Here is an 8,543-nt window from a genome sequence, read left to right on the forward strand (position 1 = left end):
ACTTGTAAATTGAATCAACGATTGAAATTGCACATGTTCTTATATTTCATACTTTTATAAAAGTTACATTTGTTTGACTTATCTTCTTATGTTAATATTTGATGATATACTTAACAATATTGTTATTTCCCCCACATTATGTATGTGTGTGCCTGTTCCAAGTCAGAACCATCTAATTCAGTGGTTGGCGTTTGGTGTTGTGCTACATGTGTTTCGTTAATTTTTTTTTATTATATACTGAGACAAAAAAGTTTAGCAACAAAAATGTGAAATTTTATTTTATTACAAAATCATAACAACATATAATTTTAATAATAACAAAATGGAATTATGGCATGTCAGTAGCAACATGAATGTTCATCACTCACATTCATTAGGATTTTCTTTGTATGGAGCGCAGAAGGGTAAACATGCGGAAATGAGTAAAGTGTTATTCAAAATCACTTTCTCATCCATGCCCTAAATGCACAAATAAATGATTGGCAGGCACACCAGCAGCTGCCCTTAGTCAATGCACTACTGTGTGGCCGGAAAAAAACTTATCACATGTTGAAGTAAAGCGAAGGTAGCGCTTCTCCCTTGACGATATTTTTTTTTGGTCTACGAGATATCGACATATCCTGTGCGGTTGCAATTTGTCGATATCTGTTTGTTAGTCTCTAAACGGTTGCCTTATGGATGTTAAATCGAGCCATGATGTCAGCACCACCAATTCCGGCATCAACTATACAAAGAGCTTTCTGATGGTCATTTTCGGGGAGGCCTGGTTAACGTTCCATGCAATTTTTTAAAAGGTGTATGTGTTTTTCTTACCAATGGTGTGTTTCTGAACGTTAGTGAAAAAAAAAATGTTATTGTCGTTTGAAAGGTACAGGTACAGAAGGTAAAACATCAATAACACGTGCAAAGCTAAAATGGCGCGAAATCAATCACCAGCAAAACAGTAGGACTGCTTTAAATAACAGGTAAAACTAAGGATCATATCAATGATGTTTAAATATTTTTGAACAAAAAACAAACTAAAATTAAAAAAAAGTGTTGCTAAACTTTTTTGGCTCAGTATAGATTAACGCAACTTATGTCAATCAATCCAGACATATTGTATTGCTTAAGCAATTATATTTTATGTTTACAAACATTGATTTTTTATGTAACTTTCACTGGCGAGTGTTCTTCGTTACTGTTCAAGAGTGTTTTCATATTGAACCAGTAAACCACTAGCAATGTATCATATCATGTTGTTCACTTGTTTTCTTCTTATAGTTAATAAGTTCCCCTCGACTTTGGATTGTTAACCAGATTTGGTTTCTCTTTATCACTGTATCACTTATAAACACTTGTTTATTACTGTTACCTTTATTTATATTTCCTCCTAGAGATATATGTGATTATATCATATGATCCATTTTCGTGTATTTGTGCTGTATTTCTGTGACGTAATGTTTTAGAGATACTTATTTACATTGTCATCAAGCCGGGGAGGGGGGATGTCATTAAACCATGTTTTCCCTAAAAATGTTATGTACCAAAGTCATAATAAAGTCATTCGAAATGTGTGTTTTATTTAACACAATATAGTATATGATTTTGAAATTTGTTTTTAGTGAGGAGCCTGGAACACATTACTTGTATGTATTGAACATATAACTATCAATGATAATTTAGAAAAAAAATGTGATTGTAATTTTACAATAATATTTGAATTGATAGTTGTAGTGTATAAACTACGCTTAACAGAACTACTAACCGTGTATTGAAATAATCCCCGCCTACTAACCTAATATGGAATATACACAGTCTCTATGCATCCGTGTGGCTGTAATATGATGATAGTATCGGTCCAAAATCGAATACTAAATTGAAGAGTAAAGAAAGCCCTGAATTTCTAAATCGTATCAACTACGCCAAAAGGACACGTATGACTTGAGGAGGAAAAATCTCAGTGTTTGGAATAATTCAACATTGTCGCAACAATAATATCACAGAAAACTACCGTACTCGTAATATTCCATGTCATATTGACACCTAATATAAGTGTTAACAACCCGACATTGAATACTTATGTGTTGTCTGGTTTTAAAAAGAAGCCATCTGATCTGTTTGGTCATGAGATCAATAACGAAAGTAACATCGAATAACTGAAAAAAATATACTAAATAGCACAAGAACTTATCAGGATTGACGGCATTGGACAAACATAAGGTGACTTTTACTATAGTAAACGCTATAGATTCAGCAAATGTAACTGTAGTAACATAGGATTTGTCAAAACACTTAAGTAAGATAATTACTATTTGACTAAAATTGCCTCATACATACAACAAAGGAAGAATCTTTCTGTATCTTTTTTTGCATTAGAATGTCATTCCTGTATGAGTCCTCCTCATGTAAATCCTCGGTCAGTTTGTCGATGATTGTTTTAAGACATTAGAATATGAAAGTGTAGTTTTTATATTTATTTTGCATTATGTTATCGTAAATTGTATTCGGTTTCGATTAGCAGTACTGGCCCTCGGTTACGCCTCGAAGTTTCCTTAAAACACAAACCTACAATATACACATGCCTTGTTCATATTTGATAATATGTGATTATCTCTTATTTGAAATTTTTAGATGACCGATGACTTGTAAGATCTACCATGACCCATACTATTAATTCCAAGCCGATACATTGCTTTTCTTTCTTTCGTTAATTAATTCATATATTAAGCAACTCTGACATTAATAAACTCTTATCAACCAACACTCTCATGCAGTCGGACAACCGGAAGCCTCTGAGTAGGAATATCTTAATCATAAGTGTCCGTCAGACAAGTTGCAATGGCCGCCAATTTTGGTGTTATTTTTGAAAGACCGTTTTCATTAAATTTCAATGATAAATTTCAGATTTATTTAAGTTTTCAGATGGTATTCAGGGGCCGTATGCATAAAACATCTTAACTTAAGTATTCCTTAAACTTAGATTTCACTAAGAATTCCCTTAGTTAAGCAAAATTCTTAAGTCATATGCACAAAACTACTTAAGTTGGCACTTAGCTCAGGTAACTTTAAGTATGAATGTTATCGGAACCTTTCTCTTTTTACCGTATAGAATGTAAACTCAATGAATAAACTCATGATTACAATTTGTTGTTTTGAATGTAACAATGCTTGACTGAACTACGCACGATTTCTGTGAGTGTTTTGGGTTGTATATAAGGTTAGGTGTGTTTGAATTCAAATTTCAGTGTACCTTTAATACACAATCATATGATATCAAACAACATGTCAAAGCAAAAGCCAAATTGGACAGAGAGAGAGTAAAAATTTTGATGGAGGAATACGAGAATAAGAAGCATATTTTAAAGGCCAAATTCTCATCTACTCTGACTTCTGGAGATAAGACAAGAGCCTGGGAAGAAATAGCAAACACAATAAATGCTGGAAATAGCGTGAGAAGATGTACAAAAGACATTCAAAAGAAATGGGATAATATTTGTGCGACAGCAAAAAGTGAAGTTTCGGCGCACCGACGCAGTCAAAAACAAACAGGTAAATAATATCTCAAAAATCTATATCATTTTTTTTAAAAGTATTTCTTGCAGTTGTACGGTGGATGTAAATAGAAAAGACTATAATATATAACCTGTAAATACAATACCACGTAGGATGTACATGTATTCTTTGTACGATAGAACATGATATAGCCGTTAACATTTTTAGACTCGCTACCCAAACATGTATGTGTTCGCAATTTATCGAATGCTTTTACTTTGACGACCTTTTTTGGTTCCAAAAACCGGGATTGATATAAGGAATAAAGTAGCTTTTCGTATTAAATCATGCGTGTTTGTGAGTTATTTACATATATACCAACAAAAATTTCATATTACATATATATATATATATATATTTATAATTTTGTTTTAATGTTGCATTGATATTCTCGAAATGGAAGTTGCATATTAATACTATTGTTACATTTTGTTTATGTTTGTAGGAGGAGGTCCTTGCTCAAATGACCTTTCATCAATTTCTCAAAAAGTATGTGACATTCTTGGGGAGGACTCGCCAACTATCTCTGGAATAGAAGGAGGTTTAGACATCGACGAAATAGATTATATAAGCGTTTCGAATGAGAAAAAAAGACGGTATGAATCTTAGCCTGACAGTGAAGATGAAGAAAACATTCCACCCGTTTCTAAGAGACAAAGGTATGCCCTTGTTTTTGGTGGGGATATGAACATTACGTTCATGAGAATTTATTTTTACTTAACTACACTAAAATATGAACCCACTTTGGATGTTTAAAACAAAAATGTCGGTTAACGTTTCTTCCTCTTCCCAATAAAATATGCAAACAGCTTAGAAAGTGATGCCCCCCCCCCCCCCAAAAAAAAAAATGTTTCAATGAAAGAGTATAATGCCTTTTTAATCAATTTATGATATTGTGAAAACGTATACATGTATAACCGAAAAGTAAAAAAAAACTTTAAAAGTCTTCAAAAGAGGGAAAATAAGTTAAATCATTCAATGTTTTTGTTCAACTGCAAAAGTACAAAAAAGGGGGGTCCATGCCCATGATCATATCCATACATCGTATAGTTTTAACTTATATACTTTGGATAACTAAAAATAAAACAAAAATCAGATTGTGTCTTCAAAATGTACATTTATATTATATATATTTCAATGTAAAATTCGAAAATAAAGTCTTTACAACGAAAGTACAATTCTTCATTAAAACTAACGAATTGAATACATGCATCTTCTTTTCACAGAATTTCTCGGGGTACAACGCAAACAAGCTGTGACGACAGCAACCCACCAGATCCCCTAACAGCATTGCACACGGAGGTGTTGAACCTGGAAAAAGAAAAACTCAATTTACAAATTGAAACACTGAAACTGGAAAAGGAAAAGATATCAATGGAGAAAAATAAGTTAGCACTGGAAATAACTAAACTCTCCTTTGAAATGAAAACATATGGTATTGATGTTGAAGTACTGAATTGACATAATTAAATTCCACTGTTTGCTACATTGTTAATTTTTTTTTTAACGTAATCGGCTTCGGTATGTTATGTGTGTGGGTTATAATTAAATCAAATACATGTATGCCACATTCGTAATGTGTCTGTCTCAAGTCAGGAGCATGTAGTTCAGTGGTTGTCGTTTGAGCATGTCTGTCTTATTTGTTTTTCGTAAATTCTTTTGTTATAAATCAAACCGTTAGTTTTCTCAATTAAAGTACATATTTGTAAAGCCTGCAATACACTTGATTTTTTTTGGTCATTGTTAATAGACATAGGAAGATGTGGTGTGAGTGCCAATGAGACAACTCTCCATTCAAATAACAATTTATAAAAGTAAACCATTATAAGTAAACCATTATAGGTCAATGTACGGCCTTCAGCACGGAACCTTGGCTCACACCGAACAACAAGCTATAAAGAGCCCCAAAATTACTTGTGTAAAACCATTCAAACGAGAAAACCAACGGTCTAATTGATATAAAAAACGATAAAACATAAACAAGCGATAAAGCCATATATTAACGGTCGACTTCATTTGCTTACATCCACATCATTTGAACTTTGGCGGTTAGTTGTCTCATTGAAAATCATACTACATCTCTTTATTGTTTTATGGGTTATTGGCGTACATTAAATTGCAAAGTCAATCTATACAAACTTGTTTTTACAGACAAATCATAAAAAAAAATGACAAACGGAAGTCGACAGTCACTGATTTTGCATCAATCTGATTGCACAGTAAATATATATAGCTCATGCAACGAAGTGTGAAACCGGACCGTACTGATTTTAAGTTTGATTGAATTTTTCAATATTGGAACACACATTGATTTCAACTTTTGTAATTTTTACGTTTCAATTGATTATTTAATAGACAAAAACATTCAAGGACTTACTTTCAAAAATGTAGCTCAGTTACACTTTTCCTGATATGGAAACCATTTCCAGCCCTTCCATTTTCAACTTCTTTCATGTCATCATCGAGATCATCATCCAAATCATCTCCATTAAGGGGGATGTTGTTTTTCTTGGCTATGTTATGCAGCACTCCACACGAAATAATAACTTTACATGTAGTTGCTGGAGAAAGCCTTATCTCACTATGCAGACAATGAAAGCGTCTCTTCCATTGACCAATTGTTCGTTCTACAGCACATCTTGTAACTTTATGTGATCTGTTGAAGCGGATTTCTTGTCTAGTTTGTGGGTGAAGATATGGCGTCAACAAAAACTTTTTGCACGGATATCCACTGTCACCAAGTAAATAAGCGTCATGATTTGATTGTTCGAGTTGCATAAATACTCTACTCTCTTTCAAAACTCTAGAGTCATGGGAACTCCCAGGCCATTTCGCTACAACGTTAATGAACTGAGAGTCTGCATTAACTATTACTTGAACATTAATTGAGTGGTTGTCCTATTGACAAATTGCTTTTCATGCTGCGAAGGAGCAATAATCCTAACATGTGTGCCGTCAATCAGTCCTAAAATATTGGGAAAATTAGCAACTGCGTAAAATTTAACCTTATTCTCCTCTATTACTTGACCACTTGGAAATTTAATGAATTTAGGGGCTCTTCTGACTAATGCGTTCGAAACTGAATGAATTGTTCTAGAAACAGTCGAATGGTCAATATTGAAGGTATCAGCAATAATGTTCTGAAAGGACCCACTAGCATAAAATCTAAGTGCAATAAAAACCTTCATGACTGGAGGTATTGCATGGTTGCGAAGTGTAGAACTCTCTAAATCTTCTTGTAACAAATCAGTAATCTGCAGAATAGTTTGCCTATCAAAACGAAATCTCTCTACTAATTCCAGATCATCGTACAGATCTAGCGGATTTGTTCTATCTCTAAAGACACGTTCCCTTCTCATAGCCCTTCTTCCTGCTAACAACCGATACCGAGCGATGTGAAACATATTGTATTTGAACAACATAAAGTATGAGTTTGTTTATATAGAAATTCATGAACAAAGGGAATGAAAGAAAAGACATAAGCACGCATTCCATGGGTGCCAAAATAGTGAACTCTATTCTCAGTATTATGTTGTTCCATCGGGGGAATCTGTAAAACAAAGACGGGATGAATTAACATAACTATCCCTGTATCCCCCCTTTTAGTGGAAGATATTAGCAAGCAAAATCGAGGGAACTGTGCAAATGATGATACAAGTATGAAAATTACCACAAAGCATCATTATTAAATACTTTTTAAGAAATAACTGCTGGCCATTGAAAAAAATATTTTGTTCAAGATAGCCACGGCCATTTTCTAAAATAACTGTTTTCTTCAGTTTGAAAAAACTGATTTTTCTGGAAAAATTTCTTTGAACTTCTTTAAGTAAAAACCAATTATCAGGTTTGGCGGCTACCTTCCTTACATCACATATTAATTAAAAATGAATATTTGACATATCCAGTATTTGCGCATGCGCGAAAATGATACAAAATTCTTTCAAAAACATTTAAACTATTTACTATATATTTAGTGTTTTGTGATTTCTAATGATATTATGAATTGGTTCAATAACATTTTTCAAGGTTATGATACACACTTTTGCGCGTGTGCAAACTATTTATATACATCAAGAGCATTTTGTATGCACTACCAGACAATTCTCAGGTATTCGATGGATAAGGCGAAAAGGTGCTGAATCCCGGAGAAACATCAATTGTTACTGCAGATCAGCGATTTTTGGAAATGCCTGAGCAAATTTACTGGGAATGGCCTGTTTTTTTACGAAAAAGATAAGTGGATAGAGCGTTGTTACTCACAAGGAAGCTATTAAATCAAGAGTTCCAAATTGTGAAGTTGAAATCATCTCTTCTTAAATTTTACGGACGCCATCACGAGTTGGTTGACCGTTATGGAATAACCGTTTCACAAATGATAGCGGATATGTTCCTTACGTCGTAACTACAATCCCCTTCCCTTTTATGAATGTGAGCTACCGAATTAGACTATTTACCAGATTTTTTATAACATAAGCAACACGACGGGTGCCACATGTGGAGCAGGATCTGTTTCTCCTTCCGTAGCACCTGAGATCACCCCTAGTTTTTGATGGGGTTCGTGTTGTTTATTCGTTAGTTTTTCATGTGGTTTCATGTGAACAATTGTTTGTCTGTTTGTTCTTTCATTTTTAGCCATGGCGTTGTCAGTTTCTTTTCGATTTATGAGTTTGATTGTGCCTCTGGTATCTTTCATCCCTCTTTTATCGTCATGTTTGGTGGATTGCACATTGAAATGACTTTATATACAACTCTGGGTGATATATTGCGGGATAGAGGATGGACATGTTGTCTTACTGAAGCTTACAACACCAAGAACGGCAGATTCTTTTTTTTTTTGTATGTTCAAATGTACCTCGGACTAGACAGGCGCATCAGACAACTTCATGTATTTTGACTGAACTGTTAATTTCGGATTATGAAAGCTAAACTCAGAATATATAATTATGTCATGACTCTGTTACGTTCAATGATTTAAAAGACTGGTGTATAGAGTCATCTCGACCACAGTT

The sequence above is a fragment of the Mytilus galloprovincialis genome, chromosome 8 (genome assembly GCF_965363235.1).
Source record: "Mytilus galloprovincialis chromosome 8, xbMytGall1.hap1.1, whole genome shotgun sequence".
Classification (NCBI taxonomy): domain Eukaryota; kingdom Metazoa; phylum Mollusca; class Bivalvia; order Mytilida; family Mytilidae; genus Mytilus; species Mytilus galloprovincialis.